We start from the raw sequence: 13,065 nt of genomic DNA, 5'->3' as shown, positions 1-13,065 counted from the left end.
CAGTATTTGGAAGGGGGCAGAGGCAGGCAGATCTCTGGGGGTTCAAGGTCAGCCTGGCCTACAGAGTGAGTGCCAGGGCTATGTTAAGACTCTCTCAAAGCAAACAGAAAAGAAGTTATCTAGACTAAGGTTAGCCTCTGAGAATGTCCGTGAGGGGTTATCTTTATGTTAATTGACATGAAAGCCCATCTTAACTGTGTGTGGGACCATTCCCTAGCAGGAGATCCTCGGCCCATTAGAGTGGAGACAGTGAGTTGAGCGTCCATCACTCAGCCTCCTGTGAGCCCCTCCTGACTGAGAGCTGAGATGTGACCAGCTGCTTCAGGTCCTGTTACTTTGATTCCTAGGATGGTGATGGCCTGCACCCTTGGACTGTGAGCCAGAGCGAGCCTTTTCCCCCTCACTTTGCCTTTGTCAGGAAGAGAAACCAAGACATTTGTCTAAAGGAGGAGAGGATGAGGAAGCTTTACCACAGGGCACCTTGTAGTCGGATTTTTCTTGGCCTGTTAGCTCACAAATGATGACATGGAGACTGATTATTAACTGTGAAAACTTGGCCTTTAGCTTAGGCTTGTCCCACTAGCTCTTATAACTTAACCCATGTTCTTATTAATCTACATTTTACCATGTGGCTTTTTCCTCTGTCCCGTGTCCTACTCATTCCTACCTTCCTTGGCCTCCTTACTGAGTCTCCTCTTCCTCTCTCTGCCTGGAAGTCCCACCATCTCTCCTACCTAGCTATTGGCTCTTTATCAAACCAATCAGAAGGCGCCTTGGCCAAGATACGTCTTTACAGTGTAAACAGATATTCTGCAACAGCAGCTCTTGGGGGCCACCATGCTGCTACTTGTGGGTCACCTAAGCAGAGCCTATAGGAGCCATGGGATTATTCCCTCAGTTCAGGAACAGGATGCGTGTGGGGCAGTGAGTGAGATGCTGAGTCAGGGAGGCCAGATCTAGGACAAGACCAGGCTACAGCTTCTTCATGTTACCTTGAGATGGTCACTGTATCTCCAAGGGTCACACCCACTTCCCCCGACTCCTAGTCCTGGGCTAGACCAATGGAGCAGCACAGGAAATCTATAAATATTGTAATTGTAATTCTTGCTTGATACCTTTTTGTTATATGTAATTTTACTATGTTAAAGCCTTCCTTTTTATTTAAACAGAAAAAGGGAAATGGTGTGGGAAGTCCTTCTGTCTATGTGGAAGTCCTTCTGTCTATGTGTTGCTTTTATTGGTTAATAAAGAAGCTGCTTTTGGCCAATGGCTTAATAGAGTAAATCCAGGCTGAAAGAGATATAGAGAGTATGCAGAGTCAGAGAGAAGCCATGTAGCCCCGCCCCCGCCAGAGACAGACACCTGGTAAGCCACAGCCACATGGCAAAACACAGACTGATGGAGATGGGTTAGTTTAGGATATAAGAGTTAGCCAGAAATACAGAGAGAAAAGGAAAGGAAATCTGTACTTTTCAGCTAAAATAAGCAAATAATGGGTCTCTGGTCAGTGTCCCATCTTCTTGTCCTCTATCTGAGGAATTTAACATTTCTTTAGATTTGTGGCACAAATGGATCATATTTCCTGGGATTTTTCCAACAAGGTCCGTTAAAGAGATAACTGTCTCCACATCTCCATGGCAACCACTTCAATCAAATCCTAGTCTGTTTACCATTCTAGAGGCGATGAAACCTGGGAGAGGAGAGCCTAAAATGAAGTGGACTAAGTCTTGGCCGCAGCCACCTTCACTCAGACAGTTTATACTCTGAGGGTTAAGAGGCGTCACCTGAGTGTGAACCATTCTCAGACCGTGATCAGACACCTGTTCCCTACCGTTCATTCTCAGACCACAGTCAGACACTCGTCCCATACCGAGAGCATTCTCAGACCGTGGTAAGACACTTGTCCCCTACCGACCATTCTCAGACCACAATCAGACACCCGTTCCCTACCGTCCATTCTCAGACCGAGGTCAGATTCCTATCACCTACCGACCATTCTCAGTCCGTGGTCAGACTCCTGTCCCCTACTGATCCACCCAACTCTTCTGCCTAGAAGCTAAGTGCACACACCAGCTCCTCCGCTAATGGCTTCATCACCTTTGCCCCTCCACCCTACCTCGCCTTTTCCTGGACTTCCCAAAATCCTATTACAGACGACCAGAAACGAAGCCCAGAAAGAGGCGTCTCCAGCTGTTTTAGAGGTTTCTAAGTGGAACGAACAGCAGAACAGGTGTCCCAGGGAAAGAGCGGAGTAGAGGCAGCGATGGGAAGAGGAGAGGATGGAGGAGAAAGTGGAGAAGGGAAAGCAGGGCCGAGCAAGGCTCACTGCAGCAGGCGTGAAGGTACAGCCCTGTGATCCTTCCACTCCAGAGGTGGATGCAGGAGGATCGGAAGTTCAGGGTCATCCTTGGCTACATACTGATTTCCAGGTACGTGAAACACTGTGTCACAAAGAAAATTATCAGGACTGAAACATTTTGGGGGCTGAGCAGTGGTAGCGCACACCTTTAATCCCAGCACTTGGGAGGCAGAGGCATGTGGATCTCTGTGAATTCGAGACCAGCCTGGTCTACAAGAACTAGTTCCAGGACAGGCTCCAAAGCTGCAGAGAAACCCTGTCTCAAAAAAACAAAAAACAACAAAACAAAACAAAACAAACAAACAAACAAAAACAAACAACAGTAGCTTCCCCGCCAGCCATCCCAGCTTCCATCCAGAGGGCCTTCGGAGTGGTGAGTTGATTCGGGCCCGCGACAGGGGCCCGGCGAGGGGGAGCTAGGACTCTCCCCGACCCCATAGACTCCCAGGTCAGCCTGCTCTGCTGGCTCCACCCTGCTAGCTTCCCCGCCAGCCATCCCAGCTTCCATCCAGAGGGCCTTCGGAGTGGTGAGTTGATTCGGGCCCGCGGCAGGGGCCCGGCGAGGGGAAGCTAGGACTCTCCCTGACCCCATAGACTCCCAGGTCAGCCTGCTCTGCTGGCTCCACCCTGCTAGCTTCCCCGCCAGCCATCCCAGCTTCCATCCAGAGGGCCTTCGGAGTGGTGAGTTGATTCGGGCCCGCGGCAGGGGCCCGGCGAGGGGGAGCTAGGACTTTCCCCGACCCCATAGACTCCCAGATCAGCCTGCAGTGCTGTTTCCACCCTGCTAGGCTCTCCCACCTGCCATCCCAGCTTCCATCCAGGTACAAATTTCTGTATTTCTCCCCTCCCACTGAGCCCATAAAATTTCCCCAGTTCAGCTGCCTTGCACACTGGGCCTGCTCTGTAGGGGCATCCCGGAAAGAGGCAGTGCCTGTGCTTCAATACCCTGCTTGGGGAAAGGTAGGCATTCTATCAGTGAACTCCCTGCCCAACAAGGGAACCTGACCCGATACCAGAAGTTCCAATAGAGAGCATTTGATCGAAGAGATGGGCAGACGCCAAGGCAAGACCTCCTCCAACAATCTGAAAAACAACATGAAAATATCAGATCCCAATGACCCTACAACAGAAGGATTTGAACACTCTAACCCAGATGAAGTGGAAAAAAGTGCCATTATGAAAGCAATAGAGTCCCTTAAACAGGATATGAATAACTCCCTTAAGGAACTGGTTGAGAAGTATAACAAAAAGTTTGAAGAAATGAGTATAGAAATGGATGAGAAATATAACAAAAAGTTTGAAGAAATAAGTAAATCCGTGAGTGATACCCTGAGAAACCAAGAAAAAACAATCAAACAAGTAAAGGAAACAGTCCAAGAATTGAAAACTGAAATGGAGGCAATGAAGAAAACACAAAACGAGAACCGGCTGGATATGGAAAACCTAGGTAAACGAGCGGAGACTACAGAATCAAGCATAACCAATAGAATACAAGAGATAGAAGAACGAATCTCAGATTCTGAAGATACCATAGAGAAAATAAATGCTCTGGTCAGAGAAAACGGCAAATCCAACAAATTCTCTTCACAAAACATTCAGGAAATCTGGGACACAATAAAAAAACCAAATCTAAGAATAATAGGGATTGAAGAAGGAGAAGAACTGCAGATCGAAGGCCCAGAAAATATATTCAACAAAATTATAGAAGAAAACTTTCCCAACCTAAAGAACGATATTCCTATGAAGGTTCAAGAAGCATACAGAACACCGAATAGATTGGATCAGAAAAAAACATCCCCGCTCCATATAATAATCAAAGCACAAAACATAAATATTAAAGAAAAAATTTTAAGAGCTGCAAAGGAAAAAGGTCAAGTAACTTATAAAGGTAAACCTATCAGGCTTACACCGGATTTCTCTATGGAAACCATGAAAGCCAGAAGATCCTGGATAGAGGTACTGCAGAAACTAAGAGATCATGGATGCAAACCCAGACTACTATACCCAGCCAAGCTATTGTGTAGAGGGCCGCAACCACACTTTCCACCATAGATGGCGCTGCACCGCCAGGTGAGCTAGAAAGCTCACATGTGTTGGTATTTTCCACTACTCCCAAGGTTTCACCTGGGACTGGGAGCAGTTGACCAATCCAAGAATGACACGTCCAGAGCGGGGTCTGTTTCCTTTATAAGGGATGGGTTCCATCTTATCTGGGTCCCCGGCCATGTTGGCTTATGCTCTAGCTCCCAAGAGGATTAAAGCCATTCCTGCAGAAGGATCCTAGTGTTCCGCGTGGTTCTTGCTGGCGAGACGGTAGCGTGGGACACTATTGTTCACTATCAACGGAGAAAACAAAATATTCCAGGATAAAAACAAATTTAAACAATACATAGCTACTAATCCAGCCTTACAGAGAATATTAGAAGGAAAATCACTACCGAAGGAATCCAACATTCCCAACACGATCTACAATAACTCGAACATCTAGCGACCATTCACAAGCACAAATCAAAGAAGAAAAACACATACACTCTATTACCTAAAAAAAAAAAAAAAATGACCGGAGTCAACAACCACTGGTCATTAATATCACTTAATATCAATGGACTCAATTCACCTATAAAGAGGCACAGACTTAGAGATTGGATACGAAAACAGGATCCAACATTCTGCTGTTTACAAGAAACACACCTCAACCACAAAGACAGACACTTACTCAGAGTAAAGGGTTGGGAAAAGGTTTTCCAAGCAAATGGACCTAAGAAACAAGCGGGCGTGGCCATTCTAATATCTAACAAAATCGACTTCAAACTAAAATCAATCAGAAGAAATGGAGATGGACATTTCATACTCATAACTGGAACAATTCATCAGGAGGAAGTCTCAATCCTGAATATCTATGCTCCTAATATAAAGGCACCCACATATGTAAAAGAAACTCTTCTAGAACTCAAGGCAGTCATCAAACCACACACACTAATAGTAGGAGACTTCAACACTCCTCTCTCACCAATGGACAGGTCAATCAGACAGAAACCAAACAGAGAATTGAGAGACCTATTGGAGGTATTGAATCTAATGGATTTAACAGACATCTATAGAACACTCCACCCAAATAGGAAAGAATATACCTTTTTCTCTGCAGCTCATGGAACCTTCTCGAAAATTGACCACATACTCGGTAACAAAGCAAACTTCCACAGATACAAAAAAATATTAGTAACTACCTGTGTCTTGTCAGATCACCATGGACTAAAATTAGAATTTAACAACAATGCTCCCCCCAGGAAGCCAACAAACTCATGGAAACTGAACAGTCAACTACTAAATCACCCCTGGGTCAAGGAAGAAATAAAGAAAGAAATTAATCTCTTCCTTGAATTTAATGAAAACAAAGACACAACATACTCAAACCTATGGGACACTATGAAAGCAGTGCTAAGAGGAAAGTTCATAGCACTAAGTGCCCAATTAAAGAAAGCGGAGAAAGCACACATTGGAGACTTAACAGCACACTTGAAAGATCTAGAAAAAAAAGAAGCTGATTCACCCAGGAGGTCTAGAAGACTGGAAATAATCAAACTGAGGGCTGAAATCAACAAAATAGAAACAGAGAAAACAATCCAAAGAATCAATGAATCAAAAAGCTGGTTCTTGGAGAAAATCAACAAGATTGACAAACCCCTATCCAAGTTAATCAAACGGCAGAGAGAGAACATGCAAATTAATAAGATCAGAAATGAAAAGGGGGACATAACCACAGACACAGAGGAAATTCAGAGAATCATTGGATCTTACTATGAAAGTTTATATGCCACAAAGTTGGAAAATGTAAAAGAAATGGACATTTTTTTAGATAAATACCATATACCAAAGTTGAACCAAGAACAGGTGAACAATCTAAATAGACCTGTTAGTCGCGAAGAGTTAGAAGCTGTTATCAAAAATCTCCCTACCAAAAAAAGCCCAGGACCAGATGGTTTCAATGCAGAATTCTACCAGAACTTCCAGGAAGAGCTAATACCTATACTCCTTAACGTATTCCACAATATAGAATCAGAAGAGTCACTGCCTAACTCCTTTTATGAAGCTACAGTTACCCTAATACCAAAACCACACAAAGACACAACCAAGAAAGAGAATTACAGGCCAATCTCACTCATGAACATCGACGCGAAAATTCTCAATAAAATACTGGCAAACCGAATCCAAGAGCACATTAGAAAAATTATCCATTATGATCAAGTCGGCTTCATTCCAGAGATGCAGGGCTGGTTCAACATACGCAAATCTATCAATGTAATCCATCATATAAATAAACTGAAAGAAAAAAACCATATGATCATCTCACTAGATGCTGAAAAAGCATTTGACAAAATTCAACACCCATTTATGATAAAGGTGTTGGAGAGACTGGGGATACAAGGATCATACCTAAATATAATAAAAGCAATATACAGCAAGCCGACAGCTAACATCAAACTGAATGGAGAGAAACTCAAAGCCTTTCCACTAAAATCAGGAACGCGACAAGGCTGTCCACTCTCTCCATACCTCTTCAATATAGTGCTTGAAGTTCTAGCAATAGCAATAAGACAACATAAGGGGATCACGGGGATTCGAATTGGAAAGGATGAAGTTAAACTTTCGTTATTTGCTGACAATATGATAGTGTACATAAGCGACCCCAAAAACTCTACCAAAGAACTCCTACAGCTGATAAACACCTTTAGTAACGTGGCAGGATACAAGATCAACTCCAAAAAATCAGTGGCCCTCCTATACACAAAGGATAAAGAAGCAGAGAGGGAAATCAGAGAAGCATCACCTTTCATGATAGCCACAAATAGCATAAAATATCTTGGGGTTACTCTAACCAAGGAAGTGAAAGACCTATTTGACAAAAACTTTAAGTCTTTGAAGAAAGAAATTGAGGAGGATACCAGAAAATGGAAAGACCTCCCCTGCTCTTGGATTGGGAGAATCAACATAGTAAAAATGGCAATTCTACCAAAAGCAATCTATAGATTCAATGCAATCCCCATCAAAATCCCATCAAACTTCTTCACAGACCTTGAGAGAACAATAATCAAGTTTATATGGCAAAACAAAAAACCCAGAATAGCCAAAACAATCTTATACAATAAAAGAACTTCTGGAGGCATTACCATCCCTGACTTCAAACTCTATTATAGAGCTACAGTATTGAAAACAGCTTGGTATTGGCATAAGAACAGAGAAGTCGACCTATGGAATCGAATAGAAGACCCAGATATTAACCCACAAACTTATGAACACCTAATTTTCGACAAGGGAGCTGAAGGTATACAATGGAAGAAGGAAAGCATCTTTAACAAATGGTGCTGGCATAACTGGATGTCAACCTGTAAAAAAATGAAAGTAGATCCATATCTATCACCATGCACAAAAATCAAGTCCAAATGGATTAAAGACATCAACATTAATCCGTCCACTTTGAACCTGATAGAAGAGAAAGTGGGAAGTAGTCTACAAGATTTAGGCACAGGAGGCCTCTTCCTAAGTAGGACCCCAGCAGCACAGACAATAAGAGAAACAATGAATAAATGGGATCTACTGAAACTGGGAAGCTTCTGTAAAGCAAAGGACACTGTCAGTAGGACAAAAAGGCTGCCTTCTGACTGGGAGAAGATCTTCACCAACCCCTCATCAGACAAAGGTCTGATCTCCAAAATATACAAAGAACTCAAGAAACTAGGCACTAAAACTCTAATTAACCCAATTAAAAAATGGGGTACTGAACTTAACAGAGAATTCACAACAGATGAACTTCGAATGGCCAGAAGACACTTAAGGTCATGCTCAACCTCCTTAGCGATCAGGGAAATGCAAATCAAAACCACTTTGAGATACCATCATACACCTGTCAGAATAGCTAAAGTCAAAAACACCCACGATAGCCTATGCTGGAGAGGATGTGGGGTGAGGGGAACACTCATCCATTGTTGGTGGGAATGCAAACTCGTGCAGCCACTGTGGAAATCAGTGTGGAGGTTTCTCAGGAAACTGGGAGTCAACCTCCCTCAGGACCCAGCAATACCACTCTTGGGAATATACCCTAAAGATTCCCTAACATACTACAAAAGCATTTGTTCAACTATGTTCATAGCTGCACTATTTGTAATAGCCAGAACATGGAAACAACCTAGGTGCCCCTCAATAGAAGAATGGTTAAAAAAGGTGTGGAACATATATACATTAGAGTTTTACTCGGCGGTAAAAAACAATGACATCTTGAATTTTGCATGCAAATGGACGGAAATAGAAAACGCTTTACTGAGTGAGGTAAGCCAGACCCAAAAAGAGGAACACGGTATGTATTCACTCATAAGTGGATTCTAACCATAATTAAAGGTCTTTGAGCCTATTATTCGTGATCCTAGAGAAGCTAAATAAGAAGATGAACCTGATGAAGATTATTTAGCTATCCACCAGGAGGTAGGAAATAGACAAGAGTCCCAGGTAACCTCGGGTGCATGGGGGGGTGGGAGGGTCGATGGAGGGAGAGAGGGCTAGAGAGAAGGGAGTAGGGGAGGAACGGGGAAAGCTTGGTGGCCGGGGATGGGGGGGGAGGGAGGTAGGATGAATATGGGATCAGGGAACAATATATTTCAACTAAGGGAGCCATTTTAGGGTTTACAGGAGACTTGATTATATATGGGATCCCAGGTCCAAGGAGAAATCCCCCAGATTGCTCTCTGGACAGAGGAGAGGGTGCCTGAATCGGCCGTGGCCCATGACCATACTGATGTATATTTTGCTTATCACCATAGATCCTTCGTCTGGCGAAGGACGGCGATGCAGTTGGAGGCCCACATTGGAGCACTGGATTGAGCCCCCCGAGGTCCGGAGGGGGAGCGGAAGGAGGAGGAACATGAAAGACGAAATCAGTACTGCGAGGGATGCTAGCACCCACTGATACAAGGGAACGGATCTGATGAGAGTTTACCAGGGCCAGTCGGACTGGGACTGAACGAGGACGTGATCTAGCCAGATTCTCGGAATTTGGCCGGATTCTCTGACTGTGACTGGCCCGGGGTCTTTCTGAAAAGCCATTGACTATGACACTGGGACCTGTTTCCTCTGCATATGCTGGATTTTGGGGATCCAGTCTGTTTGGACGCTCGCCTTCCTGGACCTGGAGGGAGGGGGAGGGAGCTGGAGCTTCCCACAGGGCAGGAAACCCTGACTGCCCTGGGGGACGGAGGGGAAGGAGGGGGGGAGTGGGGGGAGTGGGAGGGTGTTGGGAGAGGGAGCGGAAATGGAAACTTTTATAATTTAATAAAATTTACTAAAAAAAAAAACAAAAACAAACAACAACAACAAAAATTTTTGGAAGAAATATGGTGGGATGGGGCTTGCCCACTTTTTCTTTGATTCTACCTTCCCTGATACTAAGAAACAGTTACTACGGGAGGTGGAGACACACACTTTTAATCCCAGCACTCAGGAGACAGACGCAGGCGGATCTATGGGAATTGAGTTCAGTCTCATCTATATCATGGATTCCAGCAAAGCCAGAGCTCAAGTCTCCACCATGCGGGGACTGCCACTCCCACAGAAGCCCCTGAACAAAGTCTCAACCATTAGCAGTGCCCTCCACACAGCCTGGCGCCAAAGAGGGAGCTGCCATGCTCAGTCTGGTAGGGGGTGCCCTTAGGAAAGTCTCTGGCTTCAACAACAGTTGCTACTTTGTTCCCGTCACAGGCCAAGTAGGACCTCAGTCCTTGTGTTAACCCCACACACAGTTTACTCTTCGAAGTTGGCAACATTGTTCCCTGTGATGCATCAGCGGTGACAACTGACAGAAGCTAAATGGAACTCAACACTTTCAGCAGTGAAAGGGCGCTGGAGAGGCCACCCCAGCATCTCCCATTCTGTTGTCTTTCCACAGAGTCTCACAGGGAAGCCCTGGCTGGCCTGTGTCACCCAAAACACACACTCTCTCTTCAAAGGGAATTGTAGATGGTTTATCATAGAGTCAAATTCCAGTGACCATTGTTTCAGGATAGTCAATCGTATCGTGAACTCCAAGTTTGCATTTGCATTAATTAAATAAAGTCAACCATGATTTAGGGGGCAGGGCCATCAACTATTTGATTGGAACTAGCCATAGAGAGTCTGGAGGAGCCAGGAAAATGGATGAACAGACACACAGAAAGAAGTAGAATGAGCTTGGAATTTTGCACTTCTTTTTGGTTTAGGACAAGTGGAGAGACATATCTCTTGCTGGGTCTCTGACCAAAAAGCAAGGTCAACTGGTCACTTCTCAGCCTCTCTGATCTAGTAGGTTTTCACCCCACATTTAACTTCCAAGTCTTTGTTGGTAAATAGAATGATAGAGAATCAGTTTAAAGCTGCAAATCTGTATACATATTATATGTATGTATACATACTATAAACATATTGTTACATGTATATATGCATATTATATACTTGTGGTTTAAGCCTACCTCTCTGCCACAGTTGTGGGACCAGAAGTCCCTCCAGACAATGGCCTGAGTGGCCAGTGGGGTTCTGACTGGAGGGCCTTGAGGCCACAGACGGTAACTAAAATATCAGTAGGTTTATGTACAGTCACTAAGCTGACAGAAAAACGTCAGACCATGGGTTTAGGTCACCCCAATTCCATATTCCAATATGCTAACCATTTCATGAAGTTTTCGTAGGAGCAAAACAAAGAAAGCCATGAATAAAGACACTTCAAATATGTTGGGGGAGGCTTCCCAAACTCGAAATTACCACTCAAGAACTGTATTAATTAAATCACTGCTTTGCCTATTAGCTCTAGCTTCTTATTGGCTAACTCTTACCTCCTAAACTAACCCATCTCCATCCATCTGGACATCACCACGAGTTCGTGGCCTACTGGTAAAGTTTCAGTGGGCTCCAGCGGAGGCATCTGTCTCTGGCGGCAGCTACATGGCTTCTCCCTGACTCTGCCTATACATTCCTTTCAGCTTGGCTTTACTATGTTAAGCCATTGGCCAAAAGCAGCTTCTTTATTAACCAGTGGCAATAAAACATGTTCACAGCATACGTCACCTCCCACATCACGAATACATTGGCAGAAACGTGAGAGAGACAGTTACAGTAAGATGGGGATCCCCTCCCATAGCCCTCAGATGCTGTTTGGTGGCATTCTTAGCTTTCAGGTTAGTGGGAGCCAGTGGTCTACTAAGTTAATAGAGTCCAAAGGGTTTTTTTTTTAATTAAATTTTTAAAATGTATTTTACATATCAACCACAGTTTTCCTGTGGTGATATTTTGTTTGTGATCTACCAAATAAAGCTTGCCTGAAGATCAGAGTTCAGAGCTAAGATACTAGTTAGCCAAAGAGGTCAGGCAGTGGTGGCTCACACCTTTAATCCCAGCACTTGGGAGGAGGAAGCAGAAAGATTGGGAGATCAAGGCCACCTTGAGATTGAATCAGTCTAAAAGAGAAACAGAGCTTAGACATTTAATCCCAGCACTATGGAGGTGGAGATAGGAGTGATATGGCTAGGCAGCGAGAAGAATATTAGGCAGAAGGAGACAGGAAGGAGCTCAGTGCAGCCTGAGGTTTCATAGAGACAGAAAGCATTCAGTCTGAAGATTTGTAGAGACAGTATCACCCCGTCGATCTGAGGAATCATAGGGACGGGATCGCCCCTTTGGTCTGAGGATTTGACAGAGGTAAAAGGTCTCTCTTATGACTGGCTGCTCTGCTTCTCTGATCTTGCAGTTTTCACCCCTAATATCTGACTCCGGGTTTTTATTATTAAGAATAATTAGAATTCACACTACAATTTCCCCTCTCTCCTCTCCTCCTGTCCCCTCCCCCACCTTCCTTCTCCTCCCACCATCCACTCCTCCTCTGTCTCCATTCAGGAAGGGTAAGGCCTCCCGTGGGAGTCAACAAAGCAAAGCAAGGCACATAAAGTTGAGGAAGGACCAAGCTTCTCCCCCTGCTTCAAGGCTGAGTGAAGCATCCCACTATAGGGAATGGTTCCAAATGCCAGCTCATGCACCAGGGACGGGTACTGGTCCTTCTGCTAGGGGCTTCACAAACAGACCAAGCTACACAACTGTCACCCACATGCAGAGGGCCTAGGTCAGTCCTTTGCAGGCTCCCTAACTGTTGGACTAGAGTCTGTGAACTCCCCTGAGCTCAGCTCATCTGTCTCTGTGGTTTCCCCATCATGATTTTGACACCCCCCCCCACACACACTTGGGCATATAATCCCTCCCTCCTCTCTTCAACTGAGCTCCTGAAGCTCGGCCCAGCGCCTAACTGTGGATCTCTGCATCTGCTTCCTTCAGTTACGGGATGTAGGTGCTTTGATGACAACTAGGGTAGTCACCAGTCTGACTACAGGGGCAGGCCAGTTCAGGCACCCTCTCTGCTGTTGCTAGGAGTCTCAGCTGGGGTCTTCCTTGTGAATTCCTGGGAGTTTCCCTGGCACCAGGTTTCTCCCTAACCCCATAAAGGCTCCCTCTATCAAGCCATCTCTTTCATTGCTCCTCCAGTTCTCACCCCTCCCCCCCACACACAGTTTACCCAGAAGATCTCATCTATTTCACCTTCCCCAGGTGATCCATGCATCCATCCATCTCAGAGTCCTCCATGTAACCCAGCTTCTGTGAGACTCTGGATTGTAGCCTGGTTATTCTTTGCTTTACATCTA

This window comes from Myodes glareolus, chromosome 18, assembly GCF_982192425.1.
Source record: "Myodes glareolus chromosome 18, mMyoGla1.1, whole genome shotgun sequence".
In the NCBI taxonomy this organism is placed as follows: domain Eukaryota; kingdom Metazoa; phylum Chordata; class Mammalia; order Rodentia; family Cricetidae; genus Myodes; species Myodes glareolus.
Note: the sequence above shows the minus strand (reverse complement) of the source record.